Source organism: Lissotriton vulgaris, chromosome 3_1, assembly GCF_964263255.1.
Source record: "Lissotriton vulgaris chromosome 3_1, aLisVul1.2, whole genome shotgun sequence".
Lineage (NCBI taxonomy): Eukaryota > Metazoa > Chordata > Amphibia > Caudata > Salamandridae > Lissotriton > Lissotriton vulgaris.
In genome coordinates, this window is record NC_141689.1 from 276,216,225 (window position 1) to 276,238,008 (window position 21,784).

A 21,784-nucleotide genomic window follows, 5' to 3' on the forward strand; every position below is an offset into this window, starting at 1 on the left:
AATATCCGGCCCAAGGGTCAGGTGTGCTGTGTTGCAGCCCAGTGGTCGTCAACTGTAATTAATCGGAGTACATACAGATAAGCTGAACAGGTGAGTTTGTGAAACCTCTGTGCCAGGAACTGGATACATGAGCCCCAAGATTTATCAAGAAGTGGGAGGTCATCCTCAGTAATGGCTGTCAACTTCTCCACGCCCAGTAGGTCCAAATGTTTTTTACAGCCATTCCATGTGGGTGGGAATGGTGTCTGTATCAACTCTGGTAAAGATGACTTGTTTGGCTGCACAGAGTGCCAAGGTAATGCTCTGGCCTTTGTTAGAGCGCAGGGGGTAGGTCAAAGCATTAGGAAACTCCCAGTTAGACATAACAGGCCAGGTTCAGAACATCGGTTTGGTATAGCTCATTAGTATCTGTCAACACCTCTTCCTGCAGAAATGAGATTCTTCTCAGTCTCACCGGTGCAGGGACACCCTTCTTGTCTACAGGTTCAATAAATGAGGATCGACACTGGAGTGGAAATAAACACAAATGTATTATATCTCATGAGATGGCTCAGTCATACAGACACTACAAGTACCTGAGAGGGAACGAACTAGAACAGCTTGTGGTCTGCCTTTTATACAATCTAGGCACCGGAGGAGTTCATCAGAAAATCCCTTAGTCATGGTTACATCACACTTTACATAACCCTCTTATGACATTTTTGCATAACACTTACACAACCCCCTTACACAACGCTTACATGCTGCACTGTACAATCCTGATAAACCCCTACCCACGTCACTTTCATAGATAAGCAAGGGAGGTTACACGCGTTGGTGGGCTAAAAGTTTAAACATCTGTGCATGTAGGCCCTTTGGCAGGGTAGGACAGGGTGGCTTGCTCTGACACGCCAAAGTGATCAGTGTGAACAGCTGTCAGTGAACACGCAATTTCTACCTTAGAAAGTCCCCGTAGAAACACGAAATGGGGCTGGTGGGCAAAATGGCTGGTAGGCAAGGCTAAGTTAACAGAATACAATTTCTTACCGTTTAACATTCCCAGTATTTTAAGCTTAGGGCAGTGCCACAGTAGGAAGGTCAGCATTGTTGTAGCTTCCATCCATCTACGGTCGCCATCGGGCATTTCTAGCCAGGGGGGGGGTGTAGTACAGATATTGTACTAACTTAAGCATAGTTTCTTTGCCCGAAGCACTATGGGAGGAAGAGAGGGCCCTGTGTCAGATATCTGTCCATCCCCTGCAGGTGAAGTGCACTTTAATTCAGTCTCCCATCGTCTCTGCGCAGGAGACTTGAATGGCCCTAGTGGAGTATTAAAAAATGCAGGGAGAATTCTCTTATCACTGTGGTGAGCTACTTTTCAAATGAGTTGATGGGCCGTGCTGCATGAGGACGGATCAGGGGATGAGTTACCCAGTGCTTAAGAGCTGTGTAATGCCAGTGTTCCTCTGCGGGGATCCCATAGCTAGCACTGATCTGGTGAAGGTCCTTGAGGCCCAAGTGGTCAAATTGGTCACCAACAGATTTGCAGTTGGCTTCTTGCCAAAGGAGAAACACATTGGCCAGCATAACAGGGGGAAGGCAGACTTGCCTATAATTGGTGAGTACGAGGAGAAGTGGAAGGACAACGGCTGGGAGTTTTATCTTATCCCACCCACCTAACAGTGCTTGGGTGATAGGGGGTATGCAGACCCCTGGGGGCGGTATTTCTTTAGGAGCCAAGGAATCTTCCAAATGTAGATCCTTGCTATTGCTTGATTGACAAAGCACCAGTATTTTTTCAGATAGGGGGCTATTCCGTTCCACAACGTAATGGAGATGGGCTGCCTGACAGTAGTGTTGTTGGTATGGGATCCCCAGCTATCCATTTGCCAACAACAGATAGGCTCTCTTCATTTGCAGCTTCTTGCCGTCTCAAATGTATGTTTCTAGTAGGGTCTGTATTTTCCCAGGAGCTGCAGTGGCGGTTGCAGAGGAATGGTCTGCATCACAGAGGATCTTGGAGAGCAGGTTCATTTAATAGTAGCTATCCTACCCAGCTATGAGATGATTCCACATTTCTATGCCTGCACGATGATGCAGGCAGTCTTCAGAGAGTCATTGTATTTGCAGTCTACTGTTTTACCTGCAGTGGGGCAAATTTTTAACCGGAGGTAGGGAACCCATTGAGTCGCTAGGGAAGGGGGAACAGCGAGCTAAGCAAAGTCTATCAATTTGGGGGACTACAAAGTGTAGGATTTGTGACTTCTGTAGGATAGCTTTGAAGCCAGATACTCTGCCAAACGCATCTAGTGCTTGTACAAGCACTAGTAGGGAGGTGTATGGTTGGGTTAGGGCTACCATAACATCATCTGCATGGAGCGTTATTTTATGCTCTTAGCAGCCAAAGGAGATCCGCTTGGATTCGTGAATCGTGGGGGATGAGCTCCGCCAGTGGCACCATATACAGTGTGAATAGGAGTGGGGACAGGAGCAACTCTGTCAGGTGCCATGCTCTGTTGAAAGTCCTGGGATGTCAGTCTGTTAGTGAGGATGCAGGGTGTGGGCCCAGGTAATTACACCAGACCCACATCTGAAATGAGGTGCCCCATACAGCCTCATTCAGCACCAGGTGTAGAAAAGGCCAGTGCACCCAGCAAAAAGCCTTATTGGCATTGATCGATATATGTAAGGCCTGCCTCCAGGAGCGCTCTGTTTTATTAATAACATGTAGAAGTTGTTTTGTGTTATCACTTCAGCCCCTCTCCGCAGTGGGTCACGGACACTTTTCCATCTCTAGAGATTCCTGTGTAAGATTAATAAACCTGTGTTTCATCACTCCCAGTGGTGTGGTCTCCCATTTTTGAACGTACTTGGAGGAAGCTGTGGGCTTGGGTGTTTCCTGCACCGCTGGGTGGTCTACTTCTAAGACCCCCCGGTTCTACAATTGGCTCATCAACTCGGGGCTCCATCAGAGACTCGGTGGTCTCAGCTTGACGACCCGGAGAGGAAAGGAAGATCGGTAACTGAGGAGTGCACCTGCGGAGGGCAAACGAGTCACCGCAGCCAACGTTGCCTGGATCTCCTTCCCTCAACGGTGTCCTTGTGTACAGTGGCCCCGGTCCTGACTGGAATCTTTTTCTGGTCCGTCTAGCCTGTCTGGAGAATAAGGAGGAGACCCACCCGGGAGCGGAGAAACACATTGGGTATTCTGATAGGGTCGCTTTAAGCGACATAAAAAGAATTCTTATATACTGATTCAGTTACGCATGCATGTGTCTGTTTTTCTGTTTTGATTGATGGTTTCTGATTCGATCTTTGCAAAGACCGAAGGACAGGTAATGTGTTTGTGATTGGGAACTGACTGGTTTCTGAGAGAAATATTATTTAAGTACAGTAACCATGCCTGTTTTTAGTAAGTTTTGTAAACTCTCTTGTTGCTCGAATAGTCAAGATGTATTAAAAGAAAGTCAGCCAGCCTCCATAGGGGCCCCCTAATAAAGAGATGTACATCAAATATGGTATTTCCGGTATAATTTATACTAAATTATGGTGGAAATACACAAAAAATAACGGAGTTACAGTGGCCAGAAATCGGTTCTTTTGAGGTACCTAAACTTACATATTTGGAAGAGCAATTGCATAGACCGAAGGTGCGAACGAGTATGTTTGATTCCTTTGGTCTATGGTGGAAAGAAATTAACCCCTTCGATGCGGCCGCGATTCTGTGCCTGTGCGGCAGAATCGCGAGTGGGCGGGTTCATGATGGCCCCCAGCCGTCATCAGCACACGAGCACCATAGTGCATGACGGCTGGTGGCCGTCATCAGCATGGAAGGGGATAATAAAAGATAGAGAAGAGAAGAGCTCAAGCTAGAGAGAATAAGACACTCAGAAAAACTGCTCAACCGGAAATAGCAGCCCTTAGAGAGCGAGAAATAGAGAGAAATATAGAAGAACGTGATAGGGAACACCAACTTAACACAACAGGACAGTACCCCTTACTGCCCCCAAAAATTGACGAAGAAGATGCTATGTTGCTTTTTAGACCTTCCGCTTATCATGAGACACAGCAATTGATAAAGCCGCAGCCAGCACCTGCCCAGAACGCTCCCATTTCTGACGCCCCACCGGCTCAGGTGGAGGTACCTGACCTAGAGACTGAAACCCTTGCCCCTGTAGTTATTCCTAAAATTGTAAAGAAATATGACAAAAAGGGACTCTGAAAGGAGGTTAGAGATTCAGGCAGCAGTTAAGATTCGGACCCGGGCGAGTATAAAAGGTCACATTCTCCTGGACTCAGGGACGAGGAAAAGAAAAAAATAGATCGCATAGCTTACAAACTAATTACAGACTGTGCCTCCCCTTCAGACATCCACGCCGCAGCAGAGGGCCAGGTACATTCGACAAGAAAGAGCTATTTTTAGAAAGAATGGCTTACCACCTTATGGCCAAACAGGAGGACCAAAGGGTGGAAGTACCGCTTGATTTCCGGAAAACATATAGGTGCTTGCACAATGGTGAATCTACAGAAAATGACAGAGATGCATTACTAGCAATGATAAAAAATACTCTGCATTCCAATAGTATTGTATTGTATTGTAGCAGTTTTTATTGAGCGCGATTGCTGCCCGCAGGCGTCCAAGCGCTGGGTAGAGGGAAAGTGACTGAAGGAGCTTAAGGTATATAGGATTGAGCAAACAACAGTGTTTTTAATTTTTTCCGGAATGCAAGTAGGTCAGGGTTGGAGCGGAGTGTGATGGGAAGAGCATTCCATAGCCTAGCGGTGTTCAAGGAAAACATCCTGCCTCCAGATCTAGCTCGCTTCACCCTAGGCACAACGGCCAGGAAAGCCTCTGAAGACCGAAGGTTCCTTTTAGGGTGGTAGGGGGTGACCAGGCCAGTGTTTATGGCAGGTCCCGTCTTCCAAAAGGTGCGATGTGCCAGACATAGCGCTTTGAAGGACACTCTCTGCTTCACTGGCAGCCAGTGGAGGCTCCTCAAAGCAGATCTGGCCGACTGGGTCCGTGGAATTTTCAGCAAAGTGCGTGCTGCACAGTTCTGAACAATTTGCAGTTTCCTGAGGGTCATCTCCGGGGCCCCTAGGTATAAAGCATTATTTGAGTCCAGGCGAGATTGAATCAGACCTTGGACTGCCACCTTTTTGGCCTCTAGGGGAAGTAACGGGAGCACCTTCCTCAGAATTCTGAGTAGGCCAAAGCAGGTGGCGGACAGTTTTTTGGCCTGGGTGGAAAAGGAAAGTTTATCATCTAGCCATACTCCCAGGCTTTTGACACTTTCTTTGTGAGTGGGCGGGGGACCCAGAGCACTGGGCCATAGGGAGGTGAAAGACATAGGAGAGGTTGGGCCCAGGAGCATGAGCTCCGTCTTTTCTCCATTCAGCTTAAGGGAGGAGTTGGTCATCCAGCCCTTCACGTCCACTAGGCAGTTTAACAGGTCTGCTGGGGAGTGAGTATTGTTCTCCGTTGCCAGCGAGACCACAAGCTGGGTGTCGTCGGCATATGACACGATTTTAATGCCATATGGTTCGACAACACCCGCCAGCGGCCTCATGTAGACGTTGAACAATACAGGGCTCAGGGAAGAGCCTTGTGGCACTCCGCAGCTCAAGAGTTTCCTGGAGGACACCGTCTTTCCATCAAAGATCTGAAACGACCTCCCAGACAGAAAGGACTCGAACCACCTTAAAGCGTCACCTGAAACTCCGATGTTGTGGAGACGGTCTAGCAAGGTGGTATAGCTGACCGTATCGAAGGCGGCACTTAGGTCAAGGAGGATCACTGCCACCGATCCTCCCTGGTCTAGTATCCTTCTAGTTTCTTCGGTGACTGCTAACAAGGCGGTTTCAGTACCATGTTTTGGTCTAAAGCCTGTCTGGGAAGTATGTAGTAGAGAGTGGTCCTCCAGGAACTGGACCAGCTGCGCGTTTATGTGTTTCTCCAGTACCTTGCTTACCCATGGGAGAAGTGAAATGGGGCGGTAACTGGAGTGGTCGTCTGGGTCTAGGCTGGGTTTTTTTAACAGTGCCCGCACCATGGCCTGTTTCCAAGCCATGGGGACTGAACAACCAGATATGGAGGTATTGAGGAGGTCTAGAATTGCGGGCAGGGTGGTTTTGCTGGCTCGCATAAGGATCTCTGGGGGGGCAGGATCACAGGGGGAGCCTGACTTGACTTGTTGAGCCACCTTGCTTAAAGTGTCCAGGTCCAGAGGATGGAAGTGCTCAAGGGAGGGCTGGTCTGGACGAAGGAGTGGTCTAGGGGGAGATGAGTTGCTCGAGTCCGGGGATGTGGCTGCAATAGGGAAAGTAGAGTAAATTTTTGAACCTTTTCGTAGAAGAATTCCGCGAGCTCGTTGCATTGGGCCTGGGTTTTAGTAGGTGTAGGGGCCGTATTGACATGAGAGCACTGTTTTATAATATGAAAGATTTCTTTTGGCTTGGATTTTGCTTCTATTATTTTCTCGGAGTAGTGGGTTGCCTGGGCTGACCTGATTGCTTCTTTGTAGGTTCTGATCGCCTCTTTATAGGCAGCCTTCTTGTCTGGGAGGAAGTCTAAGCGCCATGCTCTCTCTCGTTGTCTGCAAATGTCAGACAGAGAGTATTGTTCAGATGCCAGTCAAAGAGGCTGCCGCCATCTATGTCCCTCCGCGGGGTACTGGAACAGTCCTGAATAACCCAGATGACTCGAATGCCTGTTCGAGATTAATGTTTAGCTTTGTATATACTTCTTGGACAAAGGCTGAGATGTTACAGTTACGAAAAGATATACCAGACATCAGAAAGAATCCTGTAGGATTCTATGAGAGTGTCCAGCAGATACTAAACACTTACACCTTGACCCTAATTGACATCACTCAATTTTTTGGCCTCATATTGCCAGCCGAGCTTTGGAAACCGCTCAGATATGTTAACGATCAGGCAGCTTTCCGTGGTACATGGGAAGACCTAGAAACAAGGGAAAAAAAGAGAAAAGCTGGTGAAAAGCCATATGAAGATATATTAACACTGCCGAAAAGACTGTTAGCCAAACTAAAAAACTATCGCTCCAGAGAGAAGGGTAGATTGGACCCTTCTCAATGCTTGCAAACAGAATACTGATGAATCAGTCTCTGATTATTTTACTAGACTAGGAAAGGCATATACCTATTTCATTGGTCAGGATGTCGCGACTGAAACTGGTCGCCACCTGCTTATTCAGACTTTTGTTAAAGGGCTCTTACCAGCAGTGGGGATAAGGCTTATGGCCAGTGAAAGTAGCTGGCCAGCGGCAACGCCCGCCACTATATTGACAATGACAAAACAAATGTTACTACAGTGAATTCATGATGACACTATCTACAAATATACAAAATTTACAAATATACAGCACTTACAAGGATACATCAAGCAATACAAGTGAACAGGACACACCAAAACGATACGAAATTCAATAAACAACATCAATTGCCGTTATATACAGTGAAAAAACTTTCAGATGAAAAAGCAAATATGTAACCAGTCAATAAGAATATGAGACCATGGGACAGGCGGAGAAGATGGAATGAAATGCCTGCCTGTCAACCAATCCTGTGGTTAATTGTTTATAACGGGTTTGCACAACTAGGATCCAGAGTGATTGATGAAGTTCTATCCTAGGGGCACCCTTGGAGTTTGCCACAGGGTGGGAGTGTCGACCCGTTTTGAACCAGCGTTATTACAGGTTCTCTTCAGGACAGGGACTGGGGACTGAAATTCTGTAAAAGACATGCAGAGTGGGTGTCAGATGTTTCTATCATGGAACTGTTACAAGATACTCTGACTCCAGGGAACACGAACACAGTGATTACCTGCACAATGGCATAGAGATAGTCGTGGTGTCGGTGGGACTCAACAGGGAAGAAATTTTTCTGAAAAAACAAGTAAAAGGGGGCTCAGCGCGGTGGCAAACCAAGGGAGTTGGGTGATACAGACATGGTGGTGGCACGCAGTATGTGCTGTATTTAGGGTCCTACAGGTGCTTCAACCAGGACTGAGGTTTGGGTGCAGTGCCCGCGACGCGGTGCACGAGCGGAGAAGGAGAAAGCTCCCATGATGAACCGTCTCTATGTGGGATCTGGGGGGTCATAGAAAACATGAAATCCAGGGTCAATGTTGCTGGAACGAGTTTGCGCTCCCACAAGTTAGATTAATGCACCCACAGGGAGTATCACGTACCTGAAGACCCAACCAGTCAGGGAAGTTTTACAATTCAGAATTTGTTGCGAATTTATCCGCTTTTGTGGAAATATGTTCAATGTGGTAAAATGCTTGCACACACCCTATGTGTTGCACCATATTCAAAAAGATACTCATTGTGATTGTCTCCACACTGTGCTGTTTATAAAATTGCTGCGGATTTATCCGCATTTGTGGCAATGTGTTCATTGTGTTTAAATGACTACAAGTGTTGCACTATATCCTGAAAAGATACTCGCTCCCACCAGTTTCCGACCCCCACCCGGCCCCCCCACGTTGTCTTACAACAGCTGAGTCACTACAACTACAATAACCAGCATTCTCGGCGAGCGCCGCCCCTAAGTCACGCCCACCGGCCGTTCGACCGGGCGGGCTCTTTAACACTGTGTTTGAGCGCGGCGCGGTACCGATTGACCGCATTGCTGCTCAGAACGCCGGATTAATTCCCATGTACAGAGTAAGTGCCTCGCGCCCTCGGGACGCGCCTGTCCTTGTGTTCGATATGTGGCAAAGACTCGAGCCTGTTACTAATGTTAGCTCGCACTTTCTCTGGCAGGCACCAGCATAAATCTTTAATCGCTTGCTGGCGCGGAGGAGTCTTCCCTGACTGGTTGGGTCTTCAGGTACGTGATACTCCCTGTGGGTGCATTAATCTAACTTGTGGGAGCGCAAACTCGTTCCAGCAACATTGACCCTGGATTTCATGTTTTCTATGACCCCCCAGATCCCACATAGAGACGGTTCATCATGGGAGCTTTCTCCTTCTCCGCTCGTGCACCGCGTCGCGGGCACTGCACCCAAACCTCAGTCCTGGTTGAAGCACAGGTAGGACCCTAAATACAGCACATACTGCGTGCCACCACCATGTCTGTATCACCCAACTCCCTTGGTTTGCCACCGCGCTGAGCCCCCTTTTACTTGTTTTTTCAGAAAAATTTCTTCCCTGGTTGAGTCCCACCGACACCACGACTATCTCTATGCCATTGTGCAGGTAATCACTGTGTTCGTGTTCCCTGGAGTCAGAGTATCTTGTAACAGTTCCATGATAGAAACATCTGACACCCACTCTGCATGTATTTTACAGAATTTCAGTCCCCAGTCCCTGTCCTGAAGAGAACCTGTAATAACGCTGGTTCGAAACGCGTCGACACTCCCACCCTGTGGCAAACTCCAAGGGTGCCCCTAGGATAGAACTTCATCAATCACTCTGGATCCTAGTTGTGCAAACCCGTTATAAACAATTAACCACAGGATTGGTTGACAGGCAGGCATTTCATTCCATCTTCTCCGCCTGTCCCATGGTCTCATATTCTTATGGAATGGTTACATATTTGCTTTTTCATCTGAAAGTTTTTTCACTGTATATAACGGCAATTGATGTTGTTTATTGAATTTCGTATCGTTTTGGTGTGTCCTGTTCACTTGTATTGCTTGATGTATCCTTGTAAGTGCTGTATATTTGTAAATTTTGTATATTTGTAGATAGTGTCATCATGAATTCACTGTAGTAACATTTGTTTTGTTTTTGCCTGTGCCTTTGAATTCTGAATTTAATCAAAAAGAAAAATAAATTTACTTTGGGATTCCTACCCGGTGGTCACGTGGTATATATTGACTACGTGATCGCAATTTGTTTTTGTCAAACTTCCCTGTCCAGCCACTTTGTTCTGTTTTCCTTGTTGTTGAGATCCGGGCTGGGCAGGTGTTGGATCCAAAACCTTCTCTGTTCTACAGACTATATTGACAATGGCACAATATTACGAGGCTCAGTACAAAAACGCAGAAGAAGAAAAGGAGACTAAAAAGAAAAGTTAAAAAAACAAGTGTTGCTTAGCCAGTTAGACACCCGTAATCGCCCTCGCAACACAAATAATGTCCATCAGCAAAATGGCAGGTTCAACCCCAAAACACTCCAGTACAGAACCAGCAATCATATCGATCTGGTCCCCAGTCTACTGATATTTGTGCCTATTGCATGAAACCGGGACATTGGAAGAAGGATTGCCCGATATTAGCTGATAACATTGCCACAGGCAAAACGCAACCGCGACAGTTCAACACCCTCTCCCGACCCCAATATCAATATAGAGCCAACAGGTTTGATAATAATGCAGAACGCCAGGCTACCCTTCAGGATTATGCCGAAGACGATACTGAGATGAGCCCAGTATATAGGTCAACCTAGGGAGGTCAAGGATGGGGGAAGGAACCAGTGGAGGTACCTGTAGATCAACAGGGACCCTATGTTACAGCATCAGTGGCTGGCGCTAAAGGATGTTTCCTTGTGGATAAAGGTGCATCCCGCAGCACCTTGACCACCCCAGTGATTCCGAGGGCTCCTCCATCCGGCAAACTAATTACATCGACTGGGTTCGATAGTAAGCCCTCTGTGAACCCTCTTTCCAAACCTACGCCATTCTCTATCAACGGTGCTGACACTTCTGCAAAATTCTTGCTATCACCAGATTGTCCTGAGAATCTCATGGGATTGGATCTGTTAAAACATTACTGTGCCACTATCAGATGTTCCCCAGATAATGTTAGAGTCATTCTGTATGACAATGTTTCCCCGTACAGCTACTCCAACTTGCCGACATTCAGGAAGATTTAGCTACCATCCCAAACACCTTATGGGCAACTTCTTATACGGATGTTGGTACTATCCAGATGCCACCAGTTCACATAACTGTCAGAGAAGGTACACACTTGCCTAGATTACCACAGTATAAAATATCAAAAGAGGGAGAGCTCGCACTACAAAAAAAATTGTCACAGACCTCGTTCAGGCTGGCATGGTTGAACAGGTTCCTTCCAACGTCTGCAACAGCCCCATTTTGCCTGTATTAAAACGATCGGCTCCACACCAAAAGGTGTGCAGATTTGTGATTGACTTGCGGGCCATTAATAAGATAGTAGTACCTCAATTTCCGGTAGTTTCAGAAAGAACTACTATCCTCACCATGATTCCACCTACAGCTACAGCCTTTACAGTAATCGATTTAAAAAATGCATTCTTTTCCATCCCCATTCATGAAGACTCACGTTTTCTTTTTGGCTTCACCCTTAGGAACAGATGGTATAGATTCTGTCGCGCCGCTCAGGGCTATACAGAAAGTCTGAGCACTTACAGCCAAGCATTGAAAAAACAACTTGACCAGGTCCATCTCCCAGTGGGAGTGGCTCTTATTCAATATGTAGATGACATTTTGTTAGCAGCAGATACTACCCAATTGGCTCGACAGGCATCATTACTGACCCTCAAATTCCTTGCTGAACATGGCCACATGGTATCCAAAGACAAATTGCAGTATTGTAGAAAACAGGTGACTTACTTAGGTCACCTGTTGTCTAAGGAGGGACACACTCTTACACCAGACAGGATTCAGACTGTTTTGAACTTCTCTACTCCAACCACCCAAAGAGACGTGAGAGCACTAATAGGTCTCACCTCCTTCTGTAGACAGTGGGTCCCCAATTTTTCACTCATCAAGCCACTCCTTTCCCTGATGACTAAAGATGTTTCTGATCCTATTCCATGGACATCACAGCATGCGGAAGAATTCATGACTCTACGACAGGCTCTGTGTTCAGCCCCAGTCTTAGGTACACCTGATTATCAAAAGCCATTTTTTCTCTTTTTACACGAACGGTCACGTTGTGCCCTCTCACTTCTCTGTCAAATGCATGGAACACAAAAACGACCCTGTGCCTATTTTTCTGCTGTTTTGGATCCAGTTGCCCGAGCTTTGCCTACCTGTCTGCGTGCTGTAGCAGCGGCTGCTGTGGCAGTGCGCCAGACAGAGGGTATAGTTCTAGGGTCCACATTAACAGTTCTGGTACCACATGCCGTTGATATTCTGTTGAATAAAACCAAAACCCAACACCTTACTAGTGCTCGACTGTATGGATACAAACTTACCTTGTTAAATGCGCACATAACTATTCAACGCTGTACCACTCTGAATCCTGCTACACTCTTACCCCTACCTGACACCGACCCCCTCACTCAGCCACCCCATCAGAAATGCGTATTCTGAACAGAAGCAGAAACCAAGGGAAGGGTAGACCTTAAAGACACAGCCTTGCCAGATGCAGAAGGCCACCTCTGGGTAGACGGTTCTTGCCTGAAACTCCCGAATGGCACCCCATCTGCAGCCTATTCTGTCACAACAGCACTTACAGTAGTTGAGACTGCCTGAATATTACAGAATCAGCCCAAGCGGCAGAGATACCAGCACTTACGCGCGCGTGCATACTCAGTACGGGCATGACTGTAAACATCTACACTAACAGTCAGTATGCTTTTGGGGTAGTACACAATTTTGCACTACTGTGGAAAGAAAGAGGGTTTCTCACTTCTCATGGGATGCCTATACAACATGGTGAGTTGATTAATGCCCTTTTGGAAGCCATCACTCTCCCTGCTAAATTAGCGGTGACCAAATGCGCCGCACACAAGAAAGTTATTGAAGAAGTAGGACAGGGGAACGCTCTGGCCGACAGCACAGCCAGGAACACAGCCTTAGGAATAATACCTGCACCTATAAACGTCCTAAAATCACAAGCTGAGAAATGGCATGATGCCAGACAACGGATTATTGACATACAAGAATCTGCTGCCATAGAAGAAAGAGAACAGTGGAAAACAGATGGTATGTGTTAGAAATGGGATTTCTGGTTGGCTACGGCTTGCGCCAAAGCCAGGCAGAAACCACAACACTATAGTCAGGGCAAGGGAGTTGCACACCAAAGATAACCCCTGCTCACCCCCTTGGTAGCTTGGCACGAGCAGTCAGGCTTATCCGGGAGGCAATGTGTAAAGCGTTTGAGCAACACACAAACACAGCAGCGACACACTAGGCATACCACAAAAAAGGAACTCCACACAAGGTTCTATATAAAAATAGCCTTTGTATTACCATAAACACATTAGATCTTAATCACACATATAACACTGTGCCAACTGGCACTGGACAGTATTTACAGGGGATTATATGCACATAACAGGGCCACGTGGGCCACTGTCAGAATAAGTACTTAGAAGAAATAGCACTTCTAGAACATAGAATAATTGTAGCACAAAATAACAAGTGTAAGACACAACCAGTAACCACTGGTAAAAGGTAGGTACACACTACGCAATACTAATCACCTTAGCCATAGATCAGGCAGGTAAATATAAACGGACTAGCATAAACTATACTAGGCAAAACAACCTCCTAATCATGTAAACACAGTTAGGGGCATCACAAGCATAAAGGCATTGCACATTATGCATCAATCATATTAGGCAATTATCATCATAACCACAAATCGCCAATCCTCTTGAATAAGAATCCCAAAGGTACTGACCCAAGGCCAGCTGGCCTTCCCTGGGGCTCAAGTGCCCTCTGTCCAAATAGTCAGGGCGGGCTGCCTAGGCAGTAAAAAGCAACAGCGCAGAAGAACAGGCCTAAACGATGCAGCTGCCCACTACTCTCTGGGCAGCTATAAGATCACCAAGATGTGCACAGCCTAAACGTTGCAGCTGCCCACTAATTGCTGGGCAGCTGTGGAACTGAGCATGGGCAACAGCGTGCCTTTGGACCCTCCTCGGACTCCAACTTCAAATGCCCCAAATGGAATGTTTCAGCTGCCCACTGTCATGCGGAGCAGCTGGGAAAATCGGCGCGGGCACCACTGGCTGGCGAGCCCCACTCGGGGGACTCTTAACACAAATGCCCCCAACGTTGGAGCCCAGAGGCTCTGAAACAAGTATGCCCCCCAAGAACAGGAAGGACGGGCACCGGTAGGCGGGGGCCCTACTCTGGGGCTCTTTGCACAGAAATCACGCCCAATTGGTGGATATCCCGCCAGAAGTGGTCCCGCTCGGCGAAAGATGATGAATTCATGAAGCACATCCTTTTCTCATTTAGAGAGCCCTTGGTCCTGACGAGAACTCCAAAACCAAGGAGTTTGAAACGCGTAGACTCCTCAATATTACGTTTCTTACGTTGAAACCATAAGAGAACTGAACAAATCTTTTGACTTCAGAGATTTATATCTAAAAACATAGATCTATGGTTTCCTATTCATGAACTGTATATAAATTGTATGAAAAATGTATGCTCTTTTATGCTGTTAGTGGTGTGAATGTGCTCGGAGTATGATTGCTATGTCTTCCAGTGTGAGTGATGTATAAAAGTAAGTACTGACATGTTTGTTTTTTGTATTGTTCCTTTGTAATGTGCTTCACAAAAAAGTCGTGTTGAAACAAAAAATGATTTGAAAAATACATGAAAGAAGAAAAGTGTACATAAAATGCAAATTCGAATTGATTGACTCAAAGATAAGATTCCTTCTTGCAGACAGTTTTGTTCATATGCACGGTATGAAATAAGTGGTTTGAAATTACGTGGCAGTATTGGCATTTAGTTTTGGAATACTAGTTAAGGCAGGGTTTGGCCTTACTGCTTGGGAACCCATACCGAGTTTTGATTAACAATTGGTGGAGCGGCTCGCCCTCTGGTGAGTCCGCTCAGCGGCTCCCCCACGCAGTAAGTAGAGGCAGGAGGGGGGCACCGGCAACGTGCCCCAACACATTCCCCAACCACTTTGGTCACAAGCTCCACTCACTGAGGCTTCTCTGGAGCGGCTCTTGGTCTAGGCAAGGGACCCGCGGGGGCTCTCCTCACAACCTGGGAGCCCCGCCTTGATTCACCAGATCGCCTGACTTCACCCGGGCCCCCTCCTGGGACCCAGGACTTCGAGGTGGAGACTGCGAGGCTCCTGACTGCCTGCTTCTGTCCCTTCCTTCGCCGGCCGGAACTTCTTGCTTCCGGATCTCCCTGGAGCCGGGACTTCCTGCCTCCGCTCTGCGTCACAATGACGTGGCGATTTATTTATTTATTATTTATTTAGTGTGTCTTGGTATCGCGCACAGCTACCCCAACGGGGTGTTCCGGCGCTTCTGTGTAACTTCATACTGCATGAAATGGTTGTTAAAAGAAAATAATTATTCAACAAAACAGGTAGGTTTTTAGGGCTCTTCGGAAAGGTTGTTCATCCTTAATCAGCCGAATGGCATTGGGTAATATATTCCAGAGGGCCGCCGTCAGTACTGGGAAGGATTTCCCACCAGAACGGGTTTTCCTGAATCTGGGGACAGTAAGAAGGTTTTTAGAAGAGCGTAGGGTCCTGGAGTTGTTATAAGGAATCAGGCACGTGGAGAGGTAGGCAGAGCCCTTGCCTCGCAAGGCTCGATGGGCCAGGACCAGAGCTTTGAATTCTGCCCTTTTGTGGACCGGTAGCCAGTGAAGTTCACGACGGTGAGGAGCTATGTGCTCCCATAGGGGGATACCGCCAACCAGTCGCACCGCGGCATTCTGAACCGTCTGGAGGCGATGGCGGAGCCCCACAGACAGACTAGTCTACAGGCCATTAGCGTAGTCCAGGTGTGAGGTGATTAACGCCTGTACCACGATCTTCCTAGTGTTACTGGGCAGAAAATGAATGAACTTTTTTATCATTCGAATTTTAGCTAAACAGGCAGCAGAGACTGTGTGGACTTGATGGTAAAATGAGAGGTTGGAATCCCATCTTACTCCTGGATTTTTCCACAGAGTCCTTTGGGAGAGGAGGGGCGCTTAAATCAAGAGGCCACCAGATGTTAGGGTCAAGTGGAGCTGGCTGGTGGAAAAAAAGGACTTCCATTTTTCCTGCATTCAACCTCAAGAAATTAGTGTCCATCCACTGGGCGATTGTTCGTAAACAGTTTTTTAAGGGATCAAAAGTAGTGGGGGTGATACTGTTAAACAAAAACAAAAGCTGGATATCATCAGCATAGGAAGTGACTTTTATACCAGTTTGGGCAATGATATCAAAAAGTGGGGAAAAATATATATTGAATAAGAGCGGGCTCAGGGAGGAGCGGGCGACTTTCAGAAGTAAAAAGGGGGGGGTGAACACCGCCTGGGTGCGGTTGGACAGGAAGGATGATATCTACCCTAACGCTGTACCCTGAATGCCCTTCGAATGCAGGCGATCAAGGAGGAGGGGGTGGGAGACGGTGTTGAATGCTGCTGACAAATCCAGCAGCACCAACACCGCTCTAGATCCCTCATCCAGGCTCCATCTTACAGCGTCAGACATCTCGATGAGTGCCGATTCTGTACTATATCCAGGCCTAAAGCCGTGCTGGGAGTCATGGAGCGCGCCTGATGTTTCCAGAAAGCTCGCTAACTGTTGTTGAGCGAGTCTAATACTTTAGCAGGAGCAGGTAACAGCGAGATTGGTCTATAATTGGCGGGGTCACTGGGGTCAGTGGTGGCCTTCTTGATAATAGGAACCAATCGTGCCTGTTTCCAGGTGTCAGGGAAAAGTCCCAGTTTGAACGAATCATTCCAAATCCTGTTCAGGAAAGGGTTAAGGGGGCTAAAGATTTATACTGTTTAGCAGGCCAAGGGTCTAATGAGGAGCCAGATTTAGTTTTAAAAAGTTCCGCAAGTGATTGTTCCAGTGTAATCTCTGCGAAGTCAGAAAACAGAGGCTCTGGACCCGTGAGAGGAGAAGGAGAGAGACATTTTAGTACCTGAGTGTTACTGGGAAAGGAGTCATAAATAGTAGCTATTTTGCTCTCGAAAAAGTAGAGGTTGTCACAGAGAGTCTGTGATACCACTCGGGGGCATTTTAGGGCTAGGGGATCCGTAAAAGATCTCACTGTCTCGAAAATTTCCCTAGATGACCCTTGAGAGCGATATATTTTATCTTCTAGAAATTTCCTTTTGTGTTCAGTGATCTTCCTCCTATAGTTTTTCAAAGCGGTTTTATAGAGGCTTTTGCGGTCGGGGGAAAAGGTAATTCTCCAGCATCTCTCAAGAGGTTTACATTCCGATTTGAGCACTCGGAGGTCATTCGAATACCATGGGGCCGAGGGAGCTGAACGGTAGGTTTTTATGGGTCTAACTGGGGCAATGAGATCGATTACCGAGGTAATCCGATCATTGAGGTTAGTCAGTCGTGTGTCAAGGTCTGATGGGAGTCCCGGTTACCAGGCAGCACTCAGGCTTCACTCAGGGCTGCGGTGGTGATTTCCTCCATGTGGGTGGGCACCCACTACTAGAAGGAATCTGAAGCGGGGTAGGCTCCCGCTAGAAATAAACAATAAAGTGGCAAAGTCCCTGGCGGGGTGGGCACCCGCTAGGGCTATAAACAAACCGGCAAAGTCCCTGGCGGGGTGGGCACTTGCCAAGCCTACAAATCACCAATCCGACGAGGCAGCTCAGGAAAAGTGCTCCTGCACTGGAAATGATGCAATTTCAAGGCACTAGGGCTGAAGGTCCCACAAAGTCCATAGAAAAAGTTCTCTAGGAAGGCAGGGGGGCAAAGGCTGGGCCCATGGGGCCAGCTCACAGGGCCCTCCAGCAGGGAGGGAGGCAGTCCCCAGTGGCGGTCCTCTTGGCGCCCAACAGCAGCAGGCCCCCCTCAAGTTAGGTCACTGAGAGAACTACAAACATGGGGTCACAGCCCCTTCTTATACAGAGATTCCCTTTGTTTCCTAGCACAGTGTTTAGGGAAAACCAGATGCAACTGGTTCTGAAGCACTTTGTTGTGCTCAGCCCCTCTCCCCATTCACAGGACAGGCTAGGGACATCAGACGCACCATAGAGGGCAGAGCCAGCCTTGTGGAGGGAAGGCACAGTCCTATTCAGGTCCCAGGTGCCTCCTCCCTGCCATCAACATGCAGATCTCCCCATTCACCACCGGGCAGACCCATCCTGACTCCTGGAGCCAGGCACACCAGCCAGCTCCAGCCAATCACAAGCCAGCCAATCAATTCACATTCACTGTACAGACATGCCAACTTCTAAAAGTGGCACTTCCACACTAGACACATTAAATCTGCGCACACCATCGTGCAGCATTTAATCTCACAAGTTCGCACATACCAAACTCGTACCTGCACTGCCCACACATCAGGAACTACCATGGCCACACATCTCCCCCATGCATTCCTATGGGAGGGCAGGCCAATCTCACCACCTGCACACTCCGCGTGCGTGCGCACGCACTTTACACTGGGACACAGTGTTAAAGTGCGCAGAAGCCAAAAACAACTAACACCAGGTCACATTTAAAAGGAAAAAGCTTAGGGGTGAACCTGCCAAAAGGGCCAAGTCCAACAGTATGTTAGATGAGAAGGGATGTTGGAGATCTGACGATACTCCTAGGTGGAAACTATCAACAGCATATGTTATGCCCTTACTTACAATGACACACGTCCCTGCGCACATTGGGTCCCAAGCCATGTTTACTATGCTCAAGGTAGAATGGGACCATCCCAAATTGAGACCCCTGGCCGAGCGATTTGTCAAGCACTGTCTGACCTGTTTAAGATACAATGTGGGAAAGGGAACAAAGGTTCCGACAGCAGGATTTGCACGGCCCTCTGCCCCTTTCGAAGTCCTTCAGATGGATTATATCCAAATGAACAGAGTTAACAGCTACAAGTATGTCTTGGTGGTGGTCTGTGCATTCAGTAAATGGGTGGAAGCATACCCCACCAAGGATAATACTGCCATTACTACAGCTAAAGTACTCCTGAAGGAATTATTTCTTCGGTATAGCCTTTGTAGATTGATGCAAAGTGATCGAGGATCACATTTTATCAGCCAAACAGTCAAACATATCTTAGAGGGACTGGGGGTCAAACAAAAATTCCATGCAGCATTTCACCCCCAGGCAGCAGGATTAGTGGAACGTTATAATGGAAACCTGAAGGAGAAATTAGCTAAGATAACAACTGAGACAGGATTGAATTGGGTAAATGCTCTACCTCTAGCTCTGCTGTCTATACGATCAGTCCCACATTCTAAGTCACATCTTACGCCCTACGAGACAGTTTTTGGTAGACCTATGAATATTTGGAATGCCCCATCTCCGAAATCCCCGACTGACCTTCCCCAGGAAGTGTTGGCTCACTGGTTAGAGCAGGCAGACCCTGAAGCAGAGGTCAGACCCGGGACCAGGGTTCAATTCCCGATGCGGCAGGGTCTTGAGCTCAAATGTCCATGGACTCGATAATTCTCGCTTCGGTCCCTGACCTAATCTTGGGTTCACACTCTGCAACTCTGGGCATTAAGCTTGCTTAATCTCCACAACAGCCCCCCGCGGCGGGATGCCTGGCTTTCACCTTGGGGATACCCTGTAGGGGCTATCTCACAGGGAAAAGCCAGAACGGGTTCCCAAGGCAAGCGCGGAGATACCCCTTCGGGGGTCGATTCTGGCGCTATATAAGAAACATAATAATAATAATAATAATAATAATTATCTGTACGAACTCACTAAAACAATATCTTTACTCCATGAACAGGTCCGGGCCTCCATCACAGACAGATCTCAGGGCACTGGCCATGATATCAAACCCAGAGACTTTGTCCTGGTGAAGAACTTTGCACGCACCCAGTCTCTGCAGCCTCAATGGAAGGGTCCCTTGCAGGTGCTGCTGGGGACCAGAATGGCCTTGCAAGTGGAGGGAAAGAAATCCTGGGTCCATGCCTCCCACTGCAGAAAAGTGGATACCATAATTGAAGACAACTTGAAAATACACAAAGAAGTTCTGACCCACAACAGACCGATAGACTGTGACTCAGATTCTGAATCCGAACTAGAAATTTGTGATTAAGTAACAGACGGATACTACCTCAGACCCAAGGCTAAGCTGAAGAACCAGCCCAACTCCAAGGGTTTTTAGTACTCCATTGTCCAATGCTGCAGGGCGGTAGTAAAACCTGGTTGAGGGTCCTGGGTACCCCTAGTAGTGGGTTACTGGGGCAAACATTGGTCAGTGAAGCAACCAACAACTATCGGCAGCTATTAGGGACATTGCAGTACTCTCGGGACACTTTTAGAGCTATCATGGCTGGAAGTTACGATAATGTGAGACCAATGTGTCCAAAACCTGGATATGTCACGGTCCGTCCTATTCATGAGTACCAAAGACTACACACCCCCTTGAACAATGATTACCAACAAAGGCCATCATCCAGGTCTGCCAATGCTCCCCCCGATGAAGAAAATAGTCAACGACACGGGAACGGTATGAATCCAGAGGCCACATGCACCCGTGGTACTACCCCCACACTGAAGAAAGCTAGAATGAGAATTTACAGTACCCGGACAATAGTACTGATTGTCCTGACTACGTTAACTGTTCTGTTCAGTGTAGTGGTCTGGATTATTGAAGAAACAGCTACAGCCCATCACACTGTCCTGCCTCACACCCCACAACCCTCTGAAGTTCCTGAACATTCGTATGTTCCGTGGCCTGATTCCCACTTCAACTGACATTCCGAATTCAGTAATAATACTTTCATCCAAATGCTGCACCAGTTTAATCAAGTTGCGGGAGCAACTGACTGTTATGTTTGTGGACTTCTACCTCATGCAACTCAACACACTGTACAGTTCCTAGTGTTCCCTTCCTCGTCTGCTTATACTTGAACTCTGATGTACAACCTGACAAACTTCTTTCCCTCACGTGGCGACACTGGCAACCTTACCACATTCCAGCCCTTTCTTTGGACATTCCATGCCCACAACAAAACCATCTGTAATGCCTCTGACTCAGCACCAATGCATACCATCATGTCCACCCCTATGCGAGGTACGTGGGGTTACACTTTCGTTACCATTTGAGCTAAAACAGTTGCCATTTCTGTCACGTCACACCCTGGTACATTATGTCTGCAAGGCCGAGGAAAAACACCGGTAGGAGTCAGTCTATGCAATACTACAATGACTTATGACAATTTCACCCCATATCTCCGCCTTCCTACAGGATTGCATTTTGTGTGTGGAAACAAAGCTTACACATGGTTACCTCCCGACTGGAGTGGTACATGCTACATTGCTTTCCTCTTACCACCCGCTTTCAACAGAGACAATATGTACCACCACCAAAGAAGACAATTGCCAAATATGGACCAGATAGACACCACAGGTCAACAGTTCTATGATGCTATGAAAGGAGTGTTGCTGTACTGGAGTCCTATGTCCAACAGCCTCCAAATCAGAAGACTAACCAGAGTCCTTGAAGCAACAATTAATGTGACTGCAGGAATACTGACCAACTACTCTGCCGAACTTGATGCCACCAGCATGGTTGCCCTCCAAAATCGTATGGTGCTGGACGTCATCTTAGAGGATAGGGGAGGAGCCTGCTGCATCATCGGCGCAAGCTGTTGTGTGTATATTCCTGATTAGTCACCGTCAGTTTATGATGCTATCTCCAAGCTTCCCCGAATTGCCTCTGAAATCCATCAAGAAACAAACTCCCTGCTCTTGGAGCTCTGGATTCTGGCAACTACTCGTCTCCTGGGGTTGGAAAATTATAACAATCTTACTGATTCCGCTAGCTCTCCTGTTCTTCAGCTGTCTGTGCATCCACTGTGGCCCGCACTCTGTTCTATCTGTACTATCGGATGTACACCACCTACCAAGCTGCTTCAACGGACCAAAGATAGTAAAATACTGTAACAACAAGCTGTAGACGTGCTTATGGGGATCGATATTGACTGAGGTGTTGTCCATGGCA

General features: G+C 47.4%; 1 protein-coding gene across 22 annotated transcripts in view; it reads right to left on the minus strand.

Annotated features, from left to right (window-relative positions):
- Positions 1-21,784, minus strand: part of TCF4 (transcription factor 4) — an 822,748-nt gene that overhangs the window by 658,544 nt on the left and 142,420 nt on the right. The window lies entirely within an intron of this gene.